We start from the raw sequence: 12,934 nt of genomic DNA, 5'->3' as shown, positions 1-12,934 counted from the left end.
ATGAACCCTGGATGTTCAGACTTATCCTTGTCCTGGTGAATTGGAAATATGTTTCACTCTCCTTCATGACTTCCTTCTCTTCTCAAGTCTGCCTGGCTTTGTCTCAGTGCTGGCTCTTCCCTTTTAACCTGATCACTCATTTCTAAGCAAGGGGAATTCCCTGTCCTGGGACTTCATCCCTCATGCTTCGGACTGTATTTCTAGCATTATTTATTCCATTTCTTGTCAGAAATAGGCACAAATATATCACTGACCTGAAATTAATTTTTTAAAATTCCTAACTCCATCCTCAGAATATTTGAACGTGTGAAGATGACCTTGGGAACTGAAAATATGAGGTGAGTTTGGGGGAAGAACTTCGGACTTCGGTATTATTGATGAGTTCTTAAGGCCTTGACAATAGTGTGCTGGGTTAGTTTCAACAAGCTTGTATGAACTGACTATGCACAGCTTTTTCTCATCCACATTGTATAAGTCCTGACTCTCCTGCACACACACACACGAACACACATAGTTACACATGTAACTGTAAGATGGGGTTTATTAGACGGGTTTGCATAAGCAGAAGCTGACTTGTCCCACAATGTCTGTCTTCAGACTGGAGCAAGGAAATGGCTAACTGCTCAGTCCAATCAGCTGGAGGCCTCAGAACAAGAGGGAAAAATGATGCAGCCCCGCTGAGGGTGAAGGCTGGGATGCTCCTTGGAGAGTCACTGGTGCAAGGCTGCATTCAAGGCTGAAGAATTATGAGTCTGAATTTTCTGGGAAACTGTAGAATTAAGAAAGAAAGGAAAAGAAAAGAAAACAGAACTGGTTCATGAAGGGTTGAGCTGGTGTGTGCACACACGTCTCCCTTCTGCTTCCTAGTGTCACCTGAGCCGCAGCCTACAGAGCTGCTCCGCCATGATCAGAGCAGTGTGCCTGTGACTGAGCCATCCTACATGTCAGCCACCTCTGGTCACTCTCACAGAAACTCGGTGAGGACGGCTCTGTTAGCCTTCTGAGTATGCAGAACAGCATAGTCATATTTTGCTTAGCCTTCTTAACTGTTACTGGGGAGCCATTGCTCTTCTGCGACCTCCCAGCTTATCCTGAGAAGCAGAGTGACACTGTGCAAATCCGTTCTTAATAGATGCCAAGATGAAGGGCAGACATTTTAGGGAGTGAGAATGGGATACACTTGGTTCAAAATCTGGGCTTTTCCATGCGCTGTAAGACTGACTTCATCTGTTCTCAGATGAAGCTAGTGGCACCAGCTTATCCAAGCATATGCAAAGATTAAGCAAAATAACACTTTAAAGATGCTCAACCAGTGCTTTGTATTGCTATTAGCCACATTTTGAAAGACCACTTCATCTTTGCCCATGGAACGTCTGTAATGACCACTTGCTCATTTAACATTTTTCCCAGGATTTATGAGAGCAAGCTTTCCACTAACTGACCTACCTGATGAGCCACCACTTCTCGGAGCTGAAAATAGCAAACACATTTTGGGAAAAGTGACTGAAACTTGTCCTCCATAAAACTAAATGTCCCAAGTAAGTGAGGCAGACTTCACTTTGCCTGAATATGGGGACACTGAAGATGTCATCCTGAAGCCTTCTCAGAAATATGGCACACATATTCTTATTTCTTTGGGCTGATTGCTTGTAAGATTCTTGTAAAGTGTCTACTAGGGTACTAACCCACTCATATTTAACCTGAATACTAAGTGTGCTCAGCTGATTCTACTAGGAAATGTAAATTGTGCCCAGCTCCACATTCATCCAGCATCAGGAAGGCTAAACCACTGAACCAGCACAGAAGCAGGTGGAGACGTGACAATTATTCTGTGGTTATCATATTTGGGGAGAAAAAACACTCAGATATGGTAAGAAACACATTTTACTTATTTGGTTATTTGTTTCATCTTAAAGTCTTGCTCCTAGAGAAAACAATTATGAAATAGTTACCATGTTTCTAATAAAAATAATTTATTTCATGATATAAATTAAAGAAAAACACAGAGCCTTTCTTTGAAGGAAGAAGAAAATGTTTTGTAGAGTGAACTTCAGCTTTGGGTCCCATAGACTACTCACCAAGACTGAGTAAATTAATCAGTTTCTCTGAGTCCCAGTTTTCATGTTTAAAGCAAACCAGAACTTAATACTTCCTGGAGTCATGCAATAATTAAAGGGACTAAGACATGGGAACAAGAGGACTGGGCACAGATTCTCAACCAAGGAAATCCCTCTACCAAGTTCCCAGAGTTTTTAACTATTAATTCCTCAAGTATGTTTATTCTATCTCCTTATTTATTTATTTATTTATTTAAGAGAAGGAGAGAGGGAAAGAGACATAGAGAGAGAGAGAGAGAATAGGACATCAGGGTCTGTACTGATGAACCATTCTGACATTCTTGGAGTTAGGAGCCATTTGGTTGTTAAATCAAGACAAGTTTCATTTCTGCTTACTGTGCAACTTAAGTTTCTGTTAAGTCTAACTGTACCTTGACTTCCTAACCTGAACTCCCCCCTGGAACTTCCTTGAACCTGTTACTCCTCAGTTGCCTTCACACTCTTCCAAGATGTCATGTCAAGTAATTGTGAACTGCTATTTTCTTCTGTATTTTGCTTGCCGAGTTCCCTATTGGAAATCTCTCAACTTTACAGTTTGTAAATTATAAAAACCCACCTACTCTTTGGCTCAGGGCTGCTCTCTTAAGCCCTGCCTTTGGGTGAGACAGACAGCTGGCCAGCTTCTGGATATACAATACAACTTGCTTCAATTTGACCAAATATTTGAGTCAGTGGTCTCTTCCTTGTGTTGTGGGTTTAACATATGAAGGGCCTAGTGAGATAGGATGATTCAGCCAAATTCTGAAGCTGGACCTTCATTCTAGGACTCAGAGACCAGAATGCTGCTTCAGGAGGGGCGCTCCTTGAGACCTTCCAATGCTTTAAGGAGTGCCTCTGCTTTCACAGATTGTTTGAGTGAGCGGCTGCACTGAAAGGAACTAGCAAGCACCTTTTTGAGGAGGCCTCCAAGGGTAAGTCATAGTAAGGCTTCTCCTTCTGCACATCTGGTATTGGTTCTGGTGGGATACCTTCTGGGGACATGAATTTCTGTCCAGGGCAATAATAGTGAGCTATTTTACTGCCCATTGCGCTTTTGGGTACCTAGTTTTTGGTCCTGTGTCTTGCTCTGTTTTGTGTTTGTCTTGTGTGCTTTTTTTTGTTGTAAGTTTTCCCTGGTCTAGACTTGGGGCAACTGAATGGATAGATAGAATGGGTAACAAGACAAGTAAGCCTGATACTCCTGTAAGCTGTGCTTTAAGAAGCTTTGGCAAACTTTTACCCTCTTTTCAGCATGGACCCTAGTTCTTTGTTTCCCCTGATTGCTTTCACTTTCTTTAACTACCTCCCCACTTGAGATGACTGCCAGCAGACTGCACACTCTGCACCATGGAGAAGAGAGAACAACTCTTGGCAGAGGTAACGAAAGCTCTGCCGAGATAAGCACTCTTACTAGTGACCAGAGAACAGAAGCAATTGACCTCAACATTTCTTGAGTGTTTCCTGGAGGCATACCATCTACATACTCCTACAAATCCAGAGGGCCCAACATAGCTCAAGGCATTTAACCTGGCTTTTGTAGCTCAATAAGCCCTAGATATACATGAAGTTCCAAAGGATGGATGGATTCGCATGAAAAAAAAATAGATCAAAACTATTAGAGATATCCCAAAAGGTGTTTGATGATAGAGACAGCAAAGATGACCTGCTGATAAAGAAAGTAAATTGGGCCATAGTGGCCGCAGTGCATACCCCTGGCATTTTCAATTCCGATCAAAAAGAGGAAGGCCCTGCTACCAAATCCCTGTGCTTACTGCAGGGAACTGGGTTACTAAAAATGAATGCCCTGATCTCCCTCATGCATTGGAGGCCCTACTAAGGGATGTGATGTCATCAACTGCTAGATGTCAAATTCCCGTCTCATCCAACACCAGGCTCTGCTTCTCAAAAAGGACAGACTGACCTTTGGCAAATCCATGGCAATCAATCCTGCCACCTTGCTGCCTGATGGCAACCCTGAAAAACAAGTCCATGACTGCTTGGAGACATGGGTATCCAGTGAGACCTGACAGACATTTCTGTCTATGTCAAAGATATAGACCTTTACACAGAACGCAGCAGTTTTACCCAGGATGGAATACGTATGCAGGGACAAGAGTATTTACAGGCCAAAAGGAAATTATTTGGGCACAGGCTTTACTCAGGGGCTCATCAGCTCCCAAAAAAGAGATCGTTGCCCTGCATCAAACATTAAGCTGGGCAGAAAAGGTGAATATTTATAGAAATGGCCACTGTGATTTTACTACAACATTCGTACATGGACAGATGACAGGAGGGACTTTTAACTTCAGATGGAAAGACCATTAAAAATAATCAGGAAACCATTCAATTGCTAGAGGCTATCTGGCTACCAAATAAATTGGCCATTATCCACTGGCCCAGACACTGTAAAGATAATAGTCCCCAGGTCCAAGGAAACAACTTGGCTGACCAAACAGCTAGGAATGTAGCCTTCAGAGAAGAGATGAACTTATACTCCTCAAGTGGAGCTCAACAAAACTGTCAAGGCTGGTGGACTCTGCCAGGTGGGGAAATTTGCACACCAAAACTACTGGGGAGAAAATGGTTAACTAGCCTTCATCAAGCAATGCATATATACCCTCCCAAAACTTCAGAACTCATCTCACCCCATTTCTGGCTCCCTGGACACCGAGAGGTACTCCAAGACATCTCAGACCATTGCATGACATGTGCACAGGCAAATGCCAAGAAGAATCTACTTCTACAGGGAAATAGAAGTTAAGGTACTATACCTGGTGAATTTTGGGAACTGTTCTTTATTGAAATTAAACCAGGATTATATGGACATAAATACTTGCTGGTTTTTGTTGATACTGTTTCAGGCTGGGTAAAAGTCTTTACAACCTGAACAGAAATGGCTGAGATAGTAACTAAGAAATTAATAACAGAGATTTTTTCCCCAGATTTGGCTTTCCCTTGACTTTGAGGTCTGACAGTGGCCTGGCCTTCATGGCTAACTTATGTCAATTAATTTTAAAGGTTCTTGACATTAACTAGAAACTATTGCATGCAGTTTTCAGAGCTCAGGAAAAATAGAGAGAATTAATAGAACATTGGAAAAAGACTTAGACTAAATTTATCTTTGAGATTGATGGTAACTTGGTTGATCTGCCTTTTACCTATTGAGGAAGGTACACAAAGAAACCATGGGGGTATGGGGGAACTCAGTTGCCAGAGATGAAAAGTTACTGAACATGGCCCTTTTAGGATTAAAGATTATGAAGTATTTTAGAAATATTTTAAAAATATATTTTATTGGGCTGGAGAGATGGCTTAGCGGTTAAATGCTTGCCTGTGAAGCCTAAGGACCCCGGTTCGAGGCTCGGTTCCCCAGGTCCCATGTTAGCCAGATGCGCAAGGGGGCACACGTATCTGGAGTTCATTTGCAGAGGCTGGAAGCCCTGGCACGCCCATTCTCTCTCTCTCCCTCTATCTGTCCTTCTCTCTGTGTCTGTCACTCTCAAATAAATAAATAAATAAAATAATTAAAAATATATATATATATTTTATTTATTTATTTAAGAGAGAGAAAGAAGGGGGGGGGAATGGGTGTGCCAGCGCCTCCAGGCCCTGCAAACGAACTTCAGATGCATTCACTCCCTTGTGTATCTGGCTTACATGGGTCCTGGAGAATTGAAAAGGGGTCCCTTGGATTTTCAGGCAAACACCTTAACTGATAAATATCACCCCAGAATAGATTTCTAAGGTTTAATGTTTGACTATTACTCTATCACATGCAGCATTGCCACAAGCCACTGTTAGTGCTTGCTCTTGGTCCCAGCCCAAGTTAACACTAGTTAATATGCAGGGACTCGGACTACGTATCATGCCCAACCTTTTTAAGTTGATATCTATTTATTCAGATAATTATCATCAAAAACAACTTTTTTTTTAACCCCTGACCCCTCTGATGCCTGGTGGACATACACTGATGGCATTACACATAGAACACATCCACTGTTTCATGTCCTTATTCACATTCTGCCTCAAGTTTATGTTTATGACAGAGCTGCAGGCTGCTTACATTTAACTATAACATCAAGCCGCCTCCAATTCAAGCAAGTTCTCATTCTGATTCTGTTGTCGGTGGGTGCAAGAACAGCAGGGTCAGCAGCCTTAGAAACATCAGCACTAGTCCTGCAACATCAAAGGTTCAAAAATTCTAAGCTCCCAAGTTAAATAAGATCTAAGATTTTTAAAAAATTATTTTTGTTTATTTTATTTTTATTTGAGAATGACAGACAGAGAAAGAAGGAGAGAGAGAGAGAGAGAGAGAGAGAGAGAGAGAGAGAGAGAGAGAGAGAGAAAATGGGCTCGCCAGGGCCTCCAGCCACTGCAAACGAATTTCAGATGCATGCGCCCCCTTGTGCATCTGACTAATGTGGGTCCTGGGGAATCGAGCCTCGAACTGGGGTCCTTAGGCTTCACAGGCAAGCGGTTAACTGCTAAGCCATCTCTACAGCCCAGATCTAAGATTTTTAGAAAACTCAGTCTCTAGGCTGGAAAGACAAGTAGACTCTGACAGAAATAGCATTATAGAATAGAAAAGGCCTTGACTTACTTTTCATGAAACAAGGAGGGCTATGTGTGTCCTTGGGGCAAACCTGCTGCTTCTATCAATCACTATTTAACTGGTCCCTTCTGGACATTTACTCTTATTTCAGCTGCTATAGGCCCTCTAATACTCCTCTTGATGTTACTAACAATTAGACCTTTTGTTTCCTGATGTGTTACAAATTTTGTTTCTCACAAATAGAACATGCTAAAATATTTGCTCTCTGCTGGCCTTATCAGCCTATACAACAAACAGAACTAACTGTTCCCTATCAAAGATTGGAAGGGGACACATAAGACAGGAGGACTCCATTTTAGAGTTAGGAGCCATTTTATTGTTAAATCAAGACAAGTTTTGTTTCTGCTTACTATACAACTTAAGTTTCTATTAGGTCTCACTGTACTTTGACTACCTAACCAGAACTCTCCACCCCTGGAGCTTCCTGGAATGAGTTACTCCCCACTCTGAAAATGCCTTGCCTCACACTCTTCCAAGATGCTATGTCAAGTAATTGTGAACCCCTATTTGCCTCTGTATTTTGCTTGCCGTGTTCCCTATTGGAACTCTCAACCTTTCAGCTTGTGAAGTATAAAAACCTGCCTTCTCTTTTGCTCAGGGCTGCTCTCTAAGGCCTGCCGTTGGGTGACACAGTCAGCTGGCCAGCTTCTAGGTACACAATACAGCTTGCTTCATTTTGACCAAATATTTGAGTGGGTGGTGTCTTCTTGCATTGTGGGTTTAGCAGTGCCAACTGCAAATGAACTCCAGGTGCATATACCACCTTTTGCCTTTGGCTTACATAGGTAACGGGGAATTGAACCTGAATCCTGAGACTTCACAGGTAAGTGCCTTACCAGCTAAGCCATCTCTCCAGCTCTATTTATTCTAGTTTCTGTAGTCATACTATGTTCAGAAAAATAACCACAAAGGTCAAGAAAGACCCAAAGCCAAAGGCCTTGCCCTGAGCAGTGGACCTGTGTGACAAGGGTGGGTGATAAAAAGTGGGACTGATGTCCCATTGTCCCTTACTTTGCAGCATTACCTGAACCAGGGCATTAAACATGAAAGTGCTGTGCTGCGGGGACAGCTGCAACTCTTAATTTTAGGCTTCTGTCTGGATTATCAGTTATTATGAGTGTTGTTGTCATTTTAGGAAGGCATTCCAATTGGGATGAATCAGCAGAGGAAATTAACCTTTTAACTTAACAGTTTTCATCTTTCAAACTGAGCATATAGAGAAGCAGTAGCATGTTCTAAAAGGTACCCAGGAAAATACTACTGTTAAAAAACAATAGGCAGGACCAGCCAGTTGCATAAAGACGTATGGGTAAATTACCAAATCTGCATCTCACCTGCATCTTTATGTGACAGGTATGAAAGCTTTATAGGTAATGAGGTCCTCAACAGAAGAGTTATGGCCTAACAGCCTGACATTTGTAAAGCTGTAAAGTGTGGGGGTGATTTTACAAGCATGGTGAGTGTTCCTGCATATTAACACAATTAGGCATCTAGACCACGTCCAGGAATAAACAGTGTATTTATAATTCCAGTATTCTCGAAAAGATATTATGTAGACGTTGCAATTTGCATTTTAATTTTCTTACAAGAGAGTTTTTCTATTTGTCATGAAACTTCCAGCAGCTTTAAGCCTCACATTGTTCCAGAACCTCTGTGTGGTCTGTGTTTTGTACCAACACTGGCAGTTTTATAGGAACCCTCAGGCTTGGACCCCTGCTGCTAGAGACTGAGGCTGGTGTGCAAGGGGTCTAGCCGTCCTGCATGAGGCCTGGGGTCTGCAGAGGTAGGAAGCATCAAGGCCCATCTTTATGCCATGTTGACCACTTTGCTTTAAGGATTCACTTCTTTGTTCCTTGCATGAAGTATCTGAGGCTTCCTAAGGGTCAACTACAGCAGACTAGCTCTTGAAATATTGAAAGCCAGTAACAGAAACACAGTTAGAAACTTGGTTAAAAGAGGGAAGAACATTTCAGCATTGCTTTCCCTTGGAGCCTGCACAGTTAATTCCTAATCCTCAAAATAAGCACCTTAAATTGCAAAAACCTAAGTACCTTTTCCTATTTCTTGCAGTCCAGACATCAGTCTTCCAGAAGGCAATGATCCCTTAATTTCTTGACACCTTCCTTGCCACTTCCACACTCGTATTCTTTGCTTCCTTGGGTGCCTTCGTCTCTATTTGCCCCAGTGAAGATCCCTGGATGGACCTTTCTTTAAAAGAGCAATAATCTTTGAATTTGTATCCTCTCTGAACTAATGTTACTTTAATTTAGCTGAATTACATTGACAAAATCCCTATTGTCAAAGAACCCATTCACTATGGGCCACCAGGGTTAGGAATATAGGCATGCAATATAACTCGTAACATTTGAAAAAGGCATTCAATTGATAACACGTGAGTAATAAAAATGAATTCCTGATCTACTTCCAGTATAAGAGAAAAATTGTGAATATAAGGTCAGGCTAACCCTCAGCAACCGAGCACACCAGAAGCTGGTTTTAGAGGTGAACATGTAGGCTGCCCAGCTCCCCACTGGCTTTGTTAAATATGTTGCTCACAGTCTGAGAAAACAATTCTTCCGTGCCTGCTAAATCTGGTCTTCACTCTTAATCCTCCTTGTGTCTTTTTTTCTCATTAAAGGGAGATTCTTCCAGCCAGCCACTACCCCCTAAACTGTACACATTCTGTTCACATATTTTATTATGAATTTAAATGGGTAAGTTTGTTTCCCTCACCTGAAAGTAATTTGTCCCTGAAAATCTCATCATGAATGAAAGAAACCTTATCTGTATCAAAGGCAAGTGTGGGCATTCTGTCAGTGGATAGATTAGGGTGGCAGTTAGATGGCTCTTACCTTCCGCAGGGACAGCGGCTCTGATTAATAAACCTTCGTGCAGGGAAAACATGCCCTGAGGTATGTGACTGCTTTGCAGAGTATCTGAGTCATCTTGCAGCTAATTGAGGAAGAACTGGTACGTGCAGTGGAGGCAGGGCTGAACTGCAGATGGTCCCACAGCAGGGCCCTCCCAGTCCCCTCTTGTTCCACAATCGTCTTTTCTGCCCAGCAAACAGTCCTTGCTTGACATACAAGGTACAGCTGGGAAAATGGAGGAGGAAATACCCTCTGAATGAGCAAGGGTTTGGTATTTTCCCTCGCACATCCTTACAGTGTTGGGTAGGGGAGAGAGCAGTACACTCTCTGCGGGTGAAAGCACTTCTGACAGAGTCCTCAGCGATTTCTCTTTGTGGCGAGTTCCCGCCTAGAGTGGAAATGTGCCCAGGTGGCCGTTCATTCATCCACCACGAGGAAAGCCACACGGTGAGCTGAGGGTTTCTGGTTCCGGCAGTCTCCGGTCTCCGAGGCAGTCACTGTGCGTTCGCACACATCTTCATGCGCATGCTGCGGCGCTGTTTCAGAACGGGAATGAAAGACTCTCCATCTGTCCACCTTTTCTTCCTCTTTCTTAAAGCTATCATTTATACGACTTTTATCCATAAGAGGTGATGGAATATTCGCCCAAATTTACCATTTCCTCTCCAAATTGGGACTGTAAATCTCCCAACTTTTTAAATCATTTCTAATCAATGTTTTTCTTATTTAAAGAACATCTGCTCACTCATGTAGAGGCATAAACACACATTTATGCCCAATCAGCTTGGTCATCAATACACACACCATTTGTTGGTTGACACTTGGAGAGGTCCTCCTTCTATTCCAAATTTAGCTCTACAAAAGACCGTGAATGCCCAACGGGGTTCGTTAAATGGGTGTGAAATATGCTGCATTTAGAAACATGAAGGAACATTTCTTCAGGTTGTTGTGTATTTGCATATATCCAAAATTGGAAAGAAAATTCTGGTTTCCTGTGAGCAGCTAGGCCATCCCTCCCACCTAATGTGATTAAAGGCAGCATTTGTTAGTTCCACAGAGCTTTTTCTGCTCATCCAAGGCTCTAGGGAAGCAATTGTTTCCTTTTACTCTGCACAGTGGAGTGAAAAACAAAAGAGCAATGCGACATCCGTTCTACAAGAGAATCTGAGTGCAAAGGGTTCAGGACCGATTGAGATTGTGTGTGTGTGCGTGCGTGCATGCGTGCATGCGTGTGTGCGTGTGTGTGTGTGCGTGTGCGTGTGTGTGTGTGTGTGTGTTGCGCGCTCTCTCTCTCTCTCTTTTTATCTTTTCCTTTTTTTAAAGTTTCTTTCTTTCTTTCTTTTTTTTTGGGGGGGGGGGTAGGGCCTCACTCTAGCTCAGGCTGACCTGGAAATCACTATGTAATCTTAGGCTGGCCTTGAATTCACAGTGATCCTCCTACCTCTTCCTCACTTCTTTCTTTCTGTGAGAGGTCCCAGCATTTCCAGCTAGGGAAGCTCTCAGAGCTATCTGTTTTCTGTGCTGTGATATCTAAGTTCAAGACTGGAAGTCTTCAGCAGGGTAAGAAGATGAACCACTCCTCTCCCACTACATCCCTATCCCAAGGTCTCCTAATGTTCGAACAGTGTGATTGAACTTAGGGCATGAGGTGGTGGAGGTATGGGGTTGGAGAGGTCAGAGTGTTGCTGAGGCCGATTTTCAAATGAACCTGGGGAGTAGTTCTGCATGGGCTTAAATGCCTGTGTGAAATGAGTCAGCTGGTATTTGACAAGCTGGTTGGAAAAATAGAGTGTTCCAGATAGCATGAAGGATAAAGGGAATTTCTGGAGAAGCATTTGGAAGATTAAAATAAAATATTCTTTCACGCTTGAGAGAAATGACTGCTTAATGTATATTTTTTTATAAACAATTTTTGTTTATTTTATTTATTTATTTGAGAGCTACAGACAGAGAAAGAGGCAGAGAGAGAGAAAGAGAGAGAGAATGGGCACACCAGGGCTTCCAGCCACTGCAAACAAACTCCAGATGTGTGCGCCCCCTTGTGCATCTGGCTAACGTGGGTCTTGGGGAATCGAGCCTTGAACTGGGGTCCTTAGGCTTCACAGGCAAGTGCTTAACTGCTAAGCCATCTCTTCCTCCCCAAATGTGTATTTTTAAAATTTGGTATATTTTCCTTATATATTTGGTCAGTTTCAGAAGGAACTCATCTTCAGAAATACTTATGTATTGAATAGGAATGTCCAAATTTTCAAGTGAGTTTTATTAAAAACTGTCTAGGCTGATAGACAAGAAGGTGCAGAGCTCATTTTCTTGTCAGGAAAAGCAAGAGTGCACATGGATATGTTTATATTTGGCAGAATGGTTAGCAAAATTCAGTTCAGTGACTTCTAAAAAATTAGTACTAATTGAACATTTGACAAGAGTAAGTTCCTGGGAAGAACTTTGAATAGACTTTATCTTTTCCCCACCTATGTTTCTTGAGATTGTTCTGAGACTGTTTCTTCACCTAAAAATGAATGTGTGATAAGTACCTTATTACATCTCCAGGTCATGGAGGTTCCACATGCTGTGTGGCTGGTACTGAGATTTTGTTCTCATCCTGGGCCTGAAACTAAGTTTCTACCTAGGTCTGTAGAATCCCAGAAACAATCCCTTGATCTGAGCTCCCATCCGCCCACTGCAAGGAGTCCACTACTGTGCATTCTGTTATGACTAGGGTCTTTCACCGCTGCCATTCCAGCTTCTGAGCAGATGTACACTGCATATTGTCATTGCTTTCCCCAGTTCATAGATAAGTGTCAACAGACTGAGAAATGTTTACCAGAAACTAAGTACCTGTGGAGAAATCTTCATTCTAGCTTTGACTGAGTGGACAGAAAGAGATGTCCATTATATTGCCAGTGAGCTTGTCCTGCCTTGGTCATTCCCTAGAGTCCCAGAGCTGCATTTATTGCCCAAGGTGTTTCTGATGCCCACTTCTCCACCATCTCTGCTGGTAGACATTCTCTTACATCCTTACGATATCTTTTTCTGTTGTTACCTGGAACAGCCATAACAAGGGGACATTCCCTCTATTGTGAGCCCCCAGCCATATCTCAAATGTATGAAGCCCTTGTCTCTAGGATTGGCCAAGCCATCTCTATGATGACAATCCCATAAGCCAGGGTCCTGCTTCCTCATTCTCAAAGCTGAGCATTAGCACCTGGCACTTCTGATGTCTGATGTAGCTTCCATCCAACTCAGACCAGCAGCTGCCTCATGATGGCTGCTTTGACACTAGGTACTTCAGCTACCATCATCCCTCCCCAGTACTTGAAGCTTTTGTAATGTTTCAAGTCATTTTTCTTTTCTTTTCT

At 42.5% G+C, this 12,934-nt stretch overlaps 1 long non-coding RNA gene across 1 annotated transcript; it reads right to left on the bottom strand.

Annotated features, from left to right (window-relative positions):
- Positions 1-514: 514 nt before the first annotated feature.
- On the bottom strand, positions 515-10,016 carry LOC123455037. The gene is made up of 2 exons (XR_006633654.1): positions 9,561-10,016; positions 515-769 (listed from the first exon to the last, which is right to left on the bottom strand). It is a non-coding gene; the product is annotated as an uncharacterized LOC123455037 (long non-coding RNA).
- Positions 10,017-12,934: the final 2,918 nt, after the last annotated feature.

The sequence above is a fragment of the Jaculus jaculus genome, chromosome 15 (assembly GCF_020740685.1).
Source record: "Jaculus jaculus isolate mJacJac1 chromosome 15, mJacJac1.mat.Y.cur, whole genome shotgun sequence".
NCBI classification, from domain to species: Eukaryota; Metazoa; Chordata; class Mammalia; order Rodentia; family Dipodidae; genus Jaculus; species Jaculus jaculus.
This window is presented reverse-complemented; position numbering and strand designations above follow the sequence as displayed.